General features: G+C 47.3%; 1 protein-coding gene across 1 annotated transcript in view; it reads left to right on the top strand.

The window, feature by feature from the left end:
• Positions 1–7,987: 7,987 nt before the first annotated feature.
• Positions 7,988–16,000, top strand: part of LOC148068426 (gap junction gamma-1 protein-like) — a 45,439-nt gene continuing 37,426 nt past the window's right edge. The window contains exon 1 of the mRNA XM_087803759.1: positions 7,988–8,073. The gene's annotated coding sequence lies outside the window, so the exon portion shown is untranslated. The remainder of the gene's footprint in view (positions 8,074–16,000) is intronic.

Here is a 16,000-nt window from a genome sequence, read left to right as displayed (position 1 = left end):
AAAAGTGTCCTGGTCTTAAGCTCAGTGTCAGCCTGTTTTAAATCTCATCCTCCACTGCAGACAAGTTCAGACTCATATGTACTAAGAATTGCATTGATTTCCAACTAAAAATGGTCATTCATTCGAACCCAAATGGTGCACAAAAAATATTCATGTGTAAGAATCTGTGCTTGACACGAATTCAAGCCCTTTTCCTTTGTTCATAAAAATCATCAAAGAATTCAGACGGGTTCATCCCTTTCCATGCATCCATTTCAATATGTCCATCATATTTAAATGAAGACTTAAATTTCTCCATTTCTGTGATCATGGAAAAACAAGAACAAATGAAAACATGAATTCAAACTAACAGTTTATATTTGTTGATTTTAAACATGTCTGATATGAATCACACAAGTGGATTATTAAAATTTGAAAACATCTTCAGATGAAGTTTAACGAGAATAAAACTGTTAACCAGTAACTTCACATCATCGTCACTGTCTGATCTTCTCTGACGTCATTAGAATGTGTGGCTCACCTGCACAAGTGTTTAACGTGTTTGGGTTTGAGTTTATTTCATTATATTCGTGAGATAAAGTTAATTTACAAATAGTCATCATGTGATGGTGTATTAATGCAAGTGTGTTTTAAGGACGCGATCACGAAAGGAAAACCAGCATTTGTTGCGCTTTCATTGGAACCTGCAGCTTAACTTTGATGGAACTGACGTCATGTTTCTGTGACTCTCGTAGAGAAGACCTGAAGCGATCAAACGCGCATTATTTTGTTCGATATATATATATTTTTTTAAAACAAGCTTATAATTCTATATCGTTTTTCTGAATTGCGTAAAATGACTGTGGCACGTTTAGCTCTTTTTATTCTCGATTCATATGAACTTTGCCGTGCGTTCAGTGGAAGAGGCGGGAGCCCTGATTGGCTGCTCTGCATGTCAATCAGCCATTTGATTGACATGCACAGCAGCCAATCAGAACTCTCTTTACTATTTTCTAATATATTTTAATAAATCACGCGATCTACTCGCAACAGCTTCGCGATCGACCGGTAGATCGCGATCGACGCATTGCCCACCCCTGGTCTAGATGTCAAGTCTATCAGCACAGTACCAACTCATGGATCCATGTCAGCCAAACATTGACCCTGCTGGTGTGGAGCGGAACTGCATTTATAACACCAACTCCATGAGAATTGTTTATTCAACATGATAAACATTGGAAACTGCTTCGTTGCCAGTAATGTTAAGAACGGAACAGGTTCTACGTCATTGGTGCTCCGCCCTCTAACGGCTTCGCTATTGGTTTACCCCGAGGCACCGCCTCGTCTCTGAGAAAGCTTAATGAACTCGCCACCCAGCAGGGGGCAGTCCACTTCCTATAAAGGCGGGAAGCACCCGCCGCACTTTCTCCTTTTTCAACTCAGCGAGAAAGCTCCTGACAGTGGAATGTAATGATGGCGAATGAATATTGAAGTGAACCATGTGTGCACGAAGACTCCCTGAAGAGGAGACACACATGTCTGCTTCGTTTGCCTAGAGGCCCAAATCACACGTGATGATTATGTGGCCTTCCGAGCGCTTCCCACGGTTTTTGATGGGAAGCGTTCGAGGCTTGTCGACCCACGCCGCCTCAGATCATGATTATGATCAACAGAGGACTGCCATGTTGTTTAAGAGAGCAACATGGCAGTCCTGTGAGCTGCACTCGACAAGCTCACGTTTCAACGTGTTGGGCCCTGATGAGTCGAGCTGAGTCGTCCATTGATCATGAACAGACGTCGACGAGGAGGACGACTGGCTCGCGGCATGGAGTCGACCATGGGGTATGCGAGAGCGATCGGGTAAGTATCTCTTGCAGGCCACATGGCCCTCCTGCAGCGCACTCGACGGGTTCACTTGAGAGGTGTTAGTGTGCATGTGGCTCCGCCTGTGAGTGTGACGTATTCACAGGCGTCATTAGAGACTTTCGCCGCTAATGCTAAGCTAACATGCTCCGCCGTTCATAGATGGCGAGAGTTTCCTCTCAGAACACAGTTCGGAGGAGGTTTTAAACCCCTTTGTCCGGGTCATGCCGAGACTGTAATAACGGAGTCTGTCCACACGAATGGAGGGCAGACTCAACCATGTGCTTTGTTTCCAGATAAGCAAATGTCCACTAGACCGGCTTGATCAGCTGTGTTTACTTCACTTCCGTGTTGACATGCGCTGACGGGGTTTGACCGCCGATGAGCGTTGTCAAAAAAATCCCGGCGCCATGGATGACGTCACGTTTGGCGGAGAAACGTCATGGATGACGTCACGTTTGGCGGAGAAACGCCATGGAACGGACGCACCATTGAGAGGAATGGCCCGGCAGGAGGCGGCGCAGCTCCGCCATCACCTGCATGGGCATGATGACGAGGCGCGACGGGGATACGCGGAGACGGAGATCCCGTTCGTCGGCCTGATAAGCAAATGTCCACGAGACCGGCTTGATCAGCTGTGTTACTTCCGTGTTGACATGCGCTGACGGGGTTTGACCGCCGATGAGCGTTGTCAAAGAAATCCCGGCGCCATGGATGACGTCACGTTGGCGGAGAAACGTCATGGATGACGTCACGTTTGGCGTGATGACGAGGCGCGACGGGGATACGCGGAGACGGAGATCCCGTTCGTCGGCATCATCATCTGGTGCTGGGGGGAAGCGTCACCAGAGACCAGCCACCCCAGCAGCACCAACAACATCGGCAACAGCGGCGGCGTGCGACGAGTGAGCGTCGCCAAGATCCACCGCGAGCCGGGGAGCCAGCAGCCGCAGCAGAGTCGACGGCCGAGGGCTCCTCCCCCCTATTCATTCAAGGGAATGTGTCGGGAATAAAACAAGAGAACGTATGACGTTTCTGTGGTTCGTTCTGAGAGATGTTAGTAGTGTGCATGTGGCTCCGCCTGTGAGTGTGACGTATTCACAGGCGTCATTAGAGACATTCGCCGCTAATGCTAAGCTAACATGCTCCGCCGTTCATAGACGGCGAGAGTTTCCTCTCAGAACACAGTTCGAAGGAGGGTTTAAACCCCTTCGCCCGGGTCATGCCGAGACTGTAATAACGGAGTCTGTCCACACGAATGAGGGGCAGACTCCAACCACATGTGTTTTGTTTACAGACGGGCAGAGGTCCGCGAGACCGGCTGAGTCAGCTGTGTTTACTTCCGCGTCGACCAGCGCTCGTGCCCGACAGAGCTGGACAGCGGAGGTGAGTGGAACTAGTCCAGACATGTCTATGTTGACCGGAGGTTGTTCCTTCCCCCACAGCGCTGTCTACAAGCACTGGCACCGTGGAGGACGTCACGTTTGGCGGCGGAGAAACACCATGGAACTGACGCAACCTGGTGTTTTTACGCGCGAGTTTTCTCGCCGTCCTGAGACCAGGCGAGGGCGAAGAACTTCAGCCCCGTCTGGTCGATCAACTGGAGAGGTGCGTGGCGGTCGGATCTCACGAGTGACGAGCAGGTCTGGACCGCCAGCGGAGCTTGAGAATGTACGGGACCGGGTGAGTGATGCGGTGCCGACGCGCGCGCGCGCGACCTAACTCACTTCAGCTCCGGGTTAATTCTCCAGCACATTCCTCCACATCGCGGGTTTTGTCAGCTCCGGTGACACTAAGAAGTGCTCAGGGAGTTGGGAAGACTTCCGGGGGGGGAAGGGAACACGCACGACGCGCATCTGAGGTGTCTCACGCGCACTTGCGCGCTTCTCCCACAGAGCCGGTTTTATGTATGAGCGTGGGGGTTCTAGTGAATCCAACTCGAGTACACGCTCTGTGGATTCAAGAGATAGAGACGCGGCTTGTGTGATGCCCTTTCGTCTACGGCCAGCCCTTGGGACTACCCAAGGTTCGCCAGGGCTGCGGTTCTGACAGAACATTATTCGGCTTGGAGTCGCCTGGTTTTACTTCTAAGACCCACTTGGCTGGGGGGAGTAATCAGGCGGGGCTATGCGCTACATTTTGCCCGTCAACCCCAGCGTTTTCAGGGATTCTCTGGACGCTTATGGCGGAGCAGGAGAAATTATCCTGTTTGAGAAACGAGGTGTCTACTCTGCTGCAGAAGGAGGTCGTAGAACTGGTCCCTGCAGCCGAGATGATGACAGGGTTTTACTCCCGGTACTTCCTCGTGGCGAAGAAGACCGGGGGTTGGAGGCCCATTCTGGACCTCAGCTATTTGAACAAGTTCATAGCTACCCGCCCGTTTCGCATGTTGACGGTCAAGAAACTGCTTTCAGGTGTAAGTCCAGGAGATTGGATGACATCTATCGACCTGACCGACGCGTACTTTCACATACCAATAGTCAAGAGACAACGAAAGTACTTGCGTTTCGCCCTCGAGGGTCGGGTGTTCAATACACTCGACTCCCGTTCGGCTACTCTCTGGCACCCAGGACCTTCACCAAGTGTGTGGAAGCGGCAGTGGAGCCATTGAGAGTGAGTGGGGTAAGGATCTTGACCTATCTGGACGACTGGTTGATCCTTGCCAGGTCAGAGGCAGAAAGTTACGCTCACACACAGAAGGTGTTGAGCCATATTGCCACCCTGGGGTTCACAGTGAACCTCAGCAAGAGCGCTCTGACTCCAGTTCAACAGTTAGTTTACCTGGGGGTACTGTTGAACTCGGAGGAGGGATACGCGCGCCTCCCGGATGTGCGTATCCAGCCCATTCTCCGACTGACAACACAGTTGCTGGAAGCTCGGTGTCACGTGACAACAGCAGGCACTGTTATGTCCCTCCTGGGGCTCATGGCAGCAGCCCACACGGTTGTTCGGCTGGGCTTGCTGCTCATGAGGGAGCTTCAGAGATGGTTTGGTCGTCTCAAGCTAGACCTCAAGCGGGAAAGAGGTCGGAAAGTGCGCCTTCCCGCTCGGGTTTTGCAGGACATCCAGTTTTGGAACTCTCTAGCCAACCTCAGGCGGAGAGTTCCATTGGGTTGCGTCCTTCGTTACACTCAAGTGTTTACAGACGCTTCTCTGACAGGTTGGGGAGGCACCTCGGGTCAGGCCTACGCCAGTGGGGTCTGGAGCAGTCCGGTGCTCAGACACATAAACTGGCTAGAGCTGAAGGCGATTCACAATGTCCTGCTTCACCTCTCTCCCCAACTGTCACGGTCCAACGTCCTAGTACTATCCGACAGCTCCACCGCCGTGGCGTACGTAAATCGCCAAGGTGGAGTCAGATCCCCAGCCCTTCTGAGTGTGGCAAAGAAGATTTGGCTGTGGGCAGACTGTCACCTGCTTTCGCTCAGAGCTCAGCACGTACCGGGCGAGCTGAATGCAGTAGCGGACAGACTGTCGAGGGGGGCCGTCCAGGACGAATGGGGTCTGTCCGAGGCAGTGGCAAGCGAGATCTGGTCTCGATTCGGTCACCCGGTTGCAGACCTCTTCGCCAGCAAGGAGAACTTCAAATGCCCTCTTTGGTTCTCCCTCAGGGCTTCGGATTGCCCCCCACTAGGCGTGGCCCTTTCGAGGTGGCCGGTCGGTCTACTGTTCGCCTTCCCTCCTCCGCGGCTCCTTCTCCCCTTGATTCGGAGGGCGAGGCGGGGGGGGGGGCTGAGGTTAATTCTAGTAGCACCAGACTCCCCGGGGGCGCTCTGGTTCCCAGAGCTGGTGCGCATGGCGGTCGGGGCCCCGTGGGCCATCCCTTGGGGCCCCGCTGCCCTGTGTCAGGCGGGGGGGGGGACTCTGACAGCGCCCCCGGTGCTGGGCCGGCCTCTCAAGGTGTGGCTCCTGCACGGGACGAGCTGATCGGGACTTTGGACCCGGACGTTCTCCACACGCTGGAGAACGCCCGGGCCCCGTCAACACGCAGGCTTTATGCCTCAAAGTGGGGGACTTCTCCCGCTGGTGTTCAGACAGGTCCTTGGACCCCAGCTCTTGTTTGGTCTCCGCTATCCTGTCTTTCCTGCAACATTTGCTGGATAACGGGCGGACTGTGGCGACACTGAGAGTGTTCGCATCAGCCATAGCGACGAGGCATGTCGGTTTTGAGGGTGCTTCGGTTCGCGCCCACCCCTTGGTGGCGCGTTTCCTGCGGGGTGCCTGCAGGCTTCGACCTCCTGCAAGGCCTTCCAGCCCTCAGTGGGATCTCCAGTTGGTACTGGACTCTCTCACAGGCCCGACCTTCGAGCCTCTTGACCAAGTCCCACTGGATATCGTGAGCTTTGTGCCCTCTCCATTAGCCCTGAGTGTCTTCCTTGGCGTCGAGGAGTCTTCGGTGTCTTTGCGTCCTAACCCAGCGTTCCGCCCGAAGATTCTGAGTTCCTTGTTCCGGGCGACGACCTTCACGCTGCGGGCCTTTCACCCGCCGCCCCACTCGGACCCGGGTCAGGAACGTCTCCACCTGTTGTGTCCAGTGAGGGCCGACGGGGAGAGGCGGTCTCCCCCCAGAGGTTCTCTCATTGGGTGAGATCGGCCATTATCCGGGCCTACCGAGCAGCGGGTGGATCCGCTCCTAGCGGTCTGAGGGCACATTCCACCCGTGGCGTGGCAGCCTCAGTGGCTCTTTTGCGGGGTGTGGCAGCAGAGGATATCTGCTCAGCTGCTTCTTGGGCGTCCACGTCTACCTTGCTAAGGCCTATCTCTTCGACGTGACGGCGGGATCAGTAGCTCATACGGTTTTGAGCGCTGCTGTGCCCCCCCTCGAGGCCCACGGCTCCAGTGGACTTGGAGCCTGGGCCGGTGGGGCCCTAGCGATGCTGCTTCAGGAGCGGCGTCCAGCTGGGGGTACATTTATCCCGTCAGGCTTCGCCTTTTGGGTAAACCAATAGCGAAGCCGTTAGAGGGCGGCGCACCAATGACGTAGAACCCCTGAGTTATCTATCATAACCTCAGGTTCTACGAGTTGGTGCGAAGCCCTCTAACCTCGTCGCCCAGCGGCCGCCCTTCTCGCTGAGTTTTCAGTTGGAGAAAGTGCGGCGGGTGCTTCCCGCCTTTATAGGAAGTGGACTGCCCCCTGCTGGGTGGCGAGTTCATTAAGCTTTCTCAGAGACGAGGCGGTGCCTCGGGGTAAACCAATAGCGAAGCCGTTAAAGGGCTTCGCACCAACTCGTAGAACCTGAGGTTATGATAGATAACTCAGGGGAATTCATCGTCGTGGAAACAAACACGAAGGCAGCCATTTTTGGCGCCAAACTTTTCCTCTCACTCGATCACGTGGAAATGTGGGGCTGGGTGGAGAAATACAGACATCTATTCAATCACACCATGATGAGTGTAATAGGGAAGGTGATTTTTTATAAAGAATATATATTTAAGATGGACAATGAAAAAATAAAAAAAGCAGGCTCATTTTTGTGGATACTTCTCCACTGTTTTTGTGCGTCATGGCAGCATCATCTTTAAGATACGCCTTTACATATTCACCCATATTGGTGAAACTTGACTGTTCACAAAACGATGATTAACCATTTAAACAACTGCTATAAAATATTTAAGATTCTGAAACTTATTTTATTAAGACATACGGAACAGATGTTGAAAATAATAAAAACAATAATCACATAGAATGTTGAAAGAAAAAAAATAGTGAGCAATAATAAATGTAAGATAAATATATGATAAACAATTAACATTAATCATACACAAAAGTACGTCTTGTTTCCTCTCTCCAGATGCTGATAAACTTCTTTGTATTTATCAAGTATTCATTTTTTTTGTACTGATCTTATATGAACCAGAAGACTCCATACACATAAGAACAACACTGACATCCAGTGGTCGCTGTTGGTCATTGTTTAAAAGCGAGCATCTCTGGTGACTTCATTCTCCATCACAGAAAAACTCTTCTAAAGGCACCACAGCAAAGTCAAAGAAATAGTTCTTCAAGAGAAAGAAAAACAATAAAGCAGTACAAGGAGCCAATAGACATCTTTGGTAAAAAAAAAAGATCATGTGACAAGCTGGTCATCAAAGGTACTGCTCCTTTGACCCCTCCACGTCATAAAGTGCAAATTCTGAAGATGAAGTTCTGTGATAGTTTTGTCATTGCATGCTTACTTGTTTCACTGTGCGGTGCAAGGCTCTGTTTTCAAGGTTAAAAGCGGAACTAAGGTAAGAATTTTTTAATAATTACTCGTGTGTTTATTTGGAAAATGATTTAATATGTGGGTCTAATGATGAATCAAAGCTGAAAGCAAAGCAAGGTGGCATTCGGAAGAAATGGAATCTTTCATATAGAACCTTTTTTTTGTATACAAAATGAGGGGTGGGAATCCCAATTTTCCCACATTGGGGTGCCAATACTTTTTCAAAGTAAGAAAAATAACAGTATTTCAAAATAAAACACTGTCTCTGACCCACTGCCCGTGAGCAGTTTGGTAGACTTTCTGGCTAGGCTATTAAGGTAAGGTAAGGTAAGGTAAAACTTAATTGTTTTTTTCCAATAGCCAGCAATTTTTCATAAAAACAATAAAAAATAAAAAATAAAAAATAAAATTAGAACAAGAACATAAAGAGAAAGAACAAGATGACACAATCTAAGTCTAAAGATAAAGACAAAGAACATAGATCAAAGAAAAATAACAAAGACAAAGGATACAAAGACTAACATAGAACAGAACATCCAGATACTCTCATTGCACTCCTGCCCCCGAACTCAGAATTGTACAATTTAATAGTCCGAGGAATGAATGAGTCCCTTAGTCTAAAGTATGATATCAGACGCACCATGTGAGCGCAGAAAATTGTTGCCTAAATGCTTAAAATGTTTTTTTTTGAAGGCTCGAAAAAAGGTCTATTTCGACCGATTTTTTTTTACTCAAACTTTAAAAAATGGCCCAAAATCGACGTGTCTGAAAATGGAAAAAAAGGTCGGAATACTTAAGTATGATATCAGACGAACCATGTGAGCGCAAAAGATTGTTACGAAAATGCGTAAAATGTCGTTTTTTGAAGGCTCGAAAAAAGGTCTATTTCGAGCAATTTTTTTTTCTCAAACTTTAAAAAATAGGCAAAAATCGATGTGTCCGAAAATAGAAAAAAAGGTCAGAATACTTAAGTATGATATCAGACGCACCATGTGAGCGCAGAAAATTGTTGCCTAAATGCTTAAAATGTTGTTTTTTGAAGGCTCGAAAAAAGGTCTATTTCGAGCGATTTTTTTTTTTCTCAAAATTTAAAAAATGGGCAAAAATCGACGTGTCCGAAAATGGAAAAAAAGGTCGGAATACTTAAGTATGATAGACGAGTATAGGAGTCTGATACGTGACTTTGTGGACTGGAGTGAGAGGAACCACTTGCAGCTGAACACCTCAAAGACCAAGGAGCTGGTCTTGGACTTCGGGAGGTCCAGGACAAAGCCACGTCCAGTGTCCATCAGAGGCGACGAGGTGGAGATAGTTGACAGCTGTAAGTACCTCGGCGTGTGGCTGGACAGTAAACTGGACTGGTCCTGCAACACAGACCATGTATATAAGACAGTTCAGAGTAGACTGTACTTTCTGAGGAGGCTTCGATCATTTAACATCTGCAAGAAGCTCCTCTGAATGTTCTACCAGTCTGTGGTGGCCAGTGTCCTGTTCTATGCTGTGGTGTGTTGGGGTGGGAATGTGTCCAAGAGGAGTGTCAACAGGTTGGACAGGTTGATCAGGAGGGCTCTGTGGTTGAAGCTGGACTCACTGGTGACAGTTGCTGAGAGGAGATCATTGAACAAACTTCTGTCCATCATGGATGATGACAGTCATCCTCTCAGCACTGTCATCAGTGAGCAGAAAAGCAGAATGAGTGAACGAATGCTCCTTCCCAGGTGCAAAACAAATAGACTCAAGGATTCATTCCCACACAGATGAGGGACAGACCCCGATCACTGTCTTTCATTTACCGTTAAGATACAGATGTCCTGCTCAATCAGCTGTGTTAACTTTCACTTCCGTGTTGATATTTGTGCCGGCCCAGCGGGTCTGTGAGCTGATCAGCTAAGGATATGGAAACTCATTATGCTTATGTTGCCCGGAGGCTTTCCTCCCCTAAAAGGGTGTAAAGCGGCCAGTTTGGGTTTGGTTTCCCTGGTGTTTCTGGGCTGGAGTGACATGGAACGGCGTGTCACAGTGCCATTCTGCACCAAAGGTTTTACGCCATCCTGGGATCCTGCAGGGTAATGGAACTATCGCCCCTTATAATGGGACATGTGGTGACATGTGTGAAAACACGGTTCGAGATCAGGATCTCCTGCGAGCCGGTTGTCCTATAAGCAGATGTCCACGAGACCGGCTTAATCATCTGTGTTTACTTTCACTTCGGTATTGACATTTGCGCCGGTCCGACGGGGTTTGATAGCTGATGACAGCTGACGCCATGGAATGGACCCAACATGGCACCTTTACGTGCTGGTTCTCTTGCCGTTCCGAGACCAGGCGAGGGCGGCAAGCTACCGCCCCTGCTGGTCGATCATCTGGAGAGGTGCGCAGTGGTCAGATCTCACGAGAGACGAACAGGTCGGGACCGGAAGCTGGAGAATGTGCTGGACGGGGTGAGCGATGCGTCCTCATTACACTCAAGTGTTCACAGACACATCCCTGACAGGTTGGTGAGACAGTTCGGGTCAGATCTACACTAGCAGGGTCTTTAACAGACCAGGTCCAGACGCATAAACTGGCTAGAGTTAAAAGCATTTCACAATGTCCTGTTTCACCTCTCTCCCCAACTGTTGCAGTCCAAAGTCCTAGTGCTGTCAGACAGCTCCATTGCTGTGGAGCATGTGAATTGCCAGGGCGGATATCAGATCCCCAGCCCTTCTGAGCGTGGCAAAGAAGACTTGGCTGTGGACAAACCGTCACCAGCTCTCCCTCAGAGCTCAGCATGTGCCGGGCGCTATGAATGTAGTAGCAGACTGTCGAGGGGTGCTGTCCAGGATGAATAGACTTAGACTTTCTTTTATTGTCATTTCACAGAAAAACACCGCAGTGAAACTGGCAACGAAATTTCTTTGCTTGGCAACCGTTAAAAAACATAAAATTAATGTATATATAAAAGTATGAATATAAATATTAATAAGATAAAAATAGTGCAATATAGTATAAACAGAATAAATAAATAATGTTTTAAATATTGCATAGCTCAAGTTATACAGTATTTCATTCAGCAGTCTTATGGCCAGAGGGAAGAAGCTGTTTCTGAATCTTTCTGTTCTGCAGCGGATACTGCGGAACCTTCTGCCAGACGCCAGGAGAGAGAACAGTCCATAGTATGTGGGGTCAGACAGAATTCTGTGGGCTGTGTTCAGGCAGCGCGATTTTGCAACATCCTGGATGGGGGGAGATGATCTTCTCCGCAGTCCTCACCACTCTCTGCAGATACTTGCAGTCGGAGGCTTGCAGCTCCCTGACCAGATGGAGATGCTGATGGTCAGTAGGCTCTTGATGGTCCCTCTGTAGAAGGTGTAGAGCAGGGGTAGGGAACCTGGTCCAGAAAGAGCCGCAGTGGGTGCAGGTTTTTGTTCCAACCGATCAAGCATGTACAGTTTAACCAATGAGGTTTCAGCTGAACAAGCAACACCAGACTGACAATCAACTGATTACACTCCTAAGACACCTGATTGGATAAAATGTGTCCTCTTGAATGGTTGGAACGAAAACCTGCACCCACTGCGGCTCTTTCTGGACCAGGTTCCCTACCCCTGGTGTAGAGGATGGGAGAGGGGAGAGACACCTTTCTCCTCCGTCTCAGGAAGGAGATGCTGATGATCAGTAGGCTCTCAATGGTCCCTCTGTAGAAGGTAGAGAGGATGGGAGGGGGGAAAGACACCTTTTTCATCCAACCCCTGGAAGTGCATGTGCTGCTGGGCTTTCTTCACCAGGGAGGTGGTGTGAAGTGTCCAGCTGAGGTCCTCTGTGATGTGCATCCATAGGAACTTAGTGGTTCTGGCAACCTCCACCGCTGTGCCGTTGATGAGGAGTGGTGCGTGGCTGGGTCGGGATCTTCTGAAGTCTTTATGATTTCTTTAGTCTTGTTGACGTTCAGAAGCGTTCACCTCACACCAGTCCACCAAATGTTGCAGTCCCAGTTTGCATATCAGGTTCTGGAGGATAACTGTGTTGTATGCTGAGCTGAATTCCAGGAACAGCATTCGCACGTGGGTGTTCTTGTCATCCTCAGTTGAGCGGTTCGGCTGGTACGCAAACTGGAACGGGTCGAAAGATTTGGGCAGTACAGAGAGGATGTGGTCCTTAACCACCCACTCGAACCACTTCATGCTGGTCGTTGTTAGTGAAATCGGACGAAAGTCATTAAAGCATGAGATAGTTGGTTTCTTGGGCACTGGGATGACCGTGGCATACTTAAAGCACGTGGAGACAATAACCAGTGACGTGTTGTAGATGTCTGTGAGAACGCAGGCCAGTTGGTCTCGCATTCCTTGATCAGCCGTCCTGGGATGTTATCAGGGCCTGAAGCTTTTTGTGCATTTACTTTCCTCAGGGCTCTCTTTACAGCAGTGGTTTGTTTCTGTTTGTCTGGCTTTGGCTTGGCTTTACTCGCAGGGTTTTTGCTTCAAATCTACCAAAGAAACGGTGGAGCTCATTGAGGAAGCTGATATCATCTTGTCAGTGTGCGGGCGTGGCTTTGTAATCAGTGATGGTCTTGATGCCCTGCCACAGTGTCTGGTATTGCTGGGGTCATGGAAGAAACCTTGGATCTTCCGTTTTGCTATCCTGATGACCCGGGTTCAGATTGGCCCTCGCTGATCTGAGCCTCAACATCACCCGATTTGAAGTCAGCATTTCATTCCCTCAGACTCGTGCACATCTCTTTAGTCATCCGAGGTCTCTTGTTTGCCCGTGTGACTCTTGTCTTTGATATTGTGACCTCTTCCATGCACCATTGAATGTAACCGGTCACAGAAGCAAAATGCTTTTCCAAATCTGTGTGTTGATTGCCTGTTGCAGCCTCTCTAAACATCTCCAACTCAGTGCATTTAATACAGTCCTGCAGTGCAGACATAGCTCATATGTTTGTGTAGACCAAGTCCAGTGTGTTTTTTCCTCTCGTAGCAAAATCCACATGCTGATGGAATTTAGGAAGCACAGTCTTCATATTGGCCTGGTTAAAATCCCCAGCAACAATGAAAACTCCTTCCATATGTGTGGTTTGCATGTCATTGATGGCACAGAGGCATAGAGAGTACTTAGTGCTAGCATGGTGTTAGCACTGGGTGGAATGTACACAGCAACAAGGATGACAGTGGTAAATTCCCGGGGGGAGATAAAAGGGTCACAATCATAAACTCGATGTCCACAGAGCAATGATTGGTGACCAGAGTAGCATTGTTAAAAAGGCTGTTATTAGTGTATATGCAAATGAAACCTCCTCAGGTTTTACCTGTGAGAGTGTGGCTCCTGTCGGCTCGGAATGTTTGATGGTTCTAAGGCTCGTACCCACCCTCTGGTGGTGCTGTTCGAGGGCCTATAGGCTTGACCTCCAGTGAGGCCTTCCAGCCCTCAGTGGGATGAATTATCTCGCAGGCCGTTCCTTCCATCCTCTTGACCCATTGTACATTTTGTTTTTGAGATCTCGCTCCTTCTGGTGCTGATATCCATGAAGGAAGAAAGCGAGCCTCGCGCTCTCTCCATTTGTTCGACTGGCAACCCTGTTGCTGGAAGCTCTACGTCACATGACTTGATCAGGCCCTGTTGGTTTTTTCTTTTGAGTTGAGGAGTCATCAGTGTCCAAACCAACGTTCCGTCCGAAAAAGAATATTAAAAATAAAATGTAGTTATTTAAGCTTCGGTCACGCTGTTGTGTTATGAATAGTTAGAGACGCCAAGACCCGCCTTATGTTGCTTCTGATTGGTTAATATTGCACAGTGCATTCTGTGATTGGCTAAAGTTTATTATTATTACCCAACTAATATTAGTGAAAACAAATATTGCATATATCGAACATTCCTATTGGACTGAAGTGGAATTTATTATAATGATTTATTACACTAAAAGAAGCGTTAAAAGAGAATACTTGAAAAAATCTTGTTAGTGTAATGTTTTAACCAATTTAAATATTAAAAGTACAAAAAAGGATGTAGAGTATATCAACACCACTAGATGTCAGTATTGGATCTGACGTTAAAGCCGCTTACTCAGCAGAATTAGTCTGATTCCGTGTTTCCTTTTTATCGTAGGTACATTTTAGAGACGAGAAGTTTTCACCTACTGAAATTAGGTTTTTACTTTAAGAAACAGTTGCCGTTTGTCCCTGTTGGGTTACCGAAAAAACATGGAGAAAGGCCGATTGACTTTAGTTCAGTTTGTTTGTTCACGTTATTTGTGTACATACATCAGAAATTAGGGTCACGAACTGTGTGGGAAAAAAGTGAAAACTAGCATGTATAAAATGCTACATCTGCTTATTACCTGTTTTATAGTGTGTACATTGTTTAAAATGTGATTGGATAATTTACAGGTATTAATAAGTATAGTACTGAATGTTAGAAGGATAGCATTTCTAAAACAATCAATAACTAACTTAAAATGTATTTTTGCTGTTATAATATGGAGATAGATGTGTTTCTTTAGAATTCAATCAAAAAAAAGTTATTTACATTAGATTAGATTTCAATCAAAACATATATGTTCAGTTTAAGAAGTTGCTGCAATAAAAAAACAACCTTTAAAACATCATCATTCTTCATTTTGATTTAAAAAAAGATTTAAAATGATCGAAGCAACTTAATTCGGAGTTAAATAATTAAGTCACAACTGCGATACCCATAATACGGCCCTGCCACAAAGATATAACTTCAATCAAAGAAAAACAGTTTGAATTTTTTTTATCGAAACAACTCTTTGTTATTGAAAATATATATTTTTTAATTAAGCAATAATTAAAACAGAATTTAATTCCATATTTCTATATTTTAAATGTCTTTTGGAAACTTTGGTACTCTTTGAAACAAGATTTAAAAAAGGGTAATTCGTTCCTCATCTAATTTTTTTTTTTATGGTAATACGGAGAAAAACAACATCATTCTGAATAAGAGGGTTCGTGAGGCAGCTAGAAGGAGAATCTGAACACATGGCTGACATTAGCACAGACGTCTGACCGGTGAGACCTCAACCCTCCCAGATCATCCAGCTCCCACCACTGACTGACTCACCGCCCGAATCTACTCCACGTCTGTGTAGTGTTGACTCATAACATCAGTGTCAGTGCTTCACCAACCATGATGCTTTTCTTAAGACACCCTCTTCCTGCGAGTTTGTACAGCCTGGTTTCAGTAGGTCCATCCCCCAACCCTTCCGAACCTCCTCTGTTTACTTTGTCAGGTTGATGGCTGGAGATTAGGTCCTGAAAGGTCTGGTCCTTTGTTTAGTAAGTCATGAGAGAACAGTAGCTATAGTGTTTTTACTGTCACTCCAGAGACTACTCCCCTTTAAACCCGATGGTCATCTCAAGTGCTGTGTTTAGTCACATCTCCTGTATGAAGTCCAGGGTCAGTGACGGCCTTGCGTCTTAATTACTGTATTTAAGATTGTCATTGTCTTGTGAACACGTCTTTCATCTAGATAAGTGGTTAAAGCCCAAAACATGTCTGCCACTGGCTGGCTGCTCTTATAATCCTTTTCTTGTTCCTCTTGGCTGTGATGTTAAACCTGAGGAGGATTCACTGACCACTATTCCATGGAGCTAAGAGAGTAATGAGAGAAAAAATAAACTATAATTGATGGATCTTGGAAACAACTAATACTGCAAGTATTCCTGAAAGCCAACACAGAATGTGTGGTCCATTGTATTTTGTTCTAATTTTGGTAATTTATCTGAAGTTCTCTTCTTACCTGATGTTTTGCTCACGGAAACCCCTGCCTTCTGTTCCGGGTATCTGGGATCATCTCTAGACCACCCCGTCAGAGAATTCACAAACTAGATACTGTTTATGGGAAATAAATCCAAATATCGAGTCAACTTGACTGTGTAGAGTTTTTGGACCTCTTGGATAACCATGACCTGGGTGAATTTTGTAAATAATTTGTATATTTTTAAGATCGTTTT

This window comes from Callionymus lyra, chromosome 12, assembly GCF_982586985.1.
Source record: "Callionymus lyra chromosome 12, fCalLyr1.hap1.1, whole genome shotgun sequence".
Lineage (NCBI taxonomy): Eukaryota > Metazoa > Chordata > Actinopteri > Syngnathiformes > Callionymidae > Callionymus > Callionymus lyra.
This window is presented reverse-complemented; position numbering and strand designations above follow the sequence as displayed.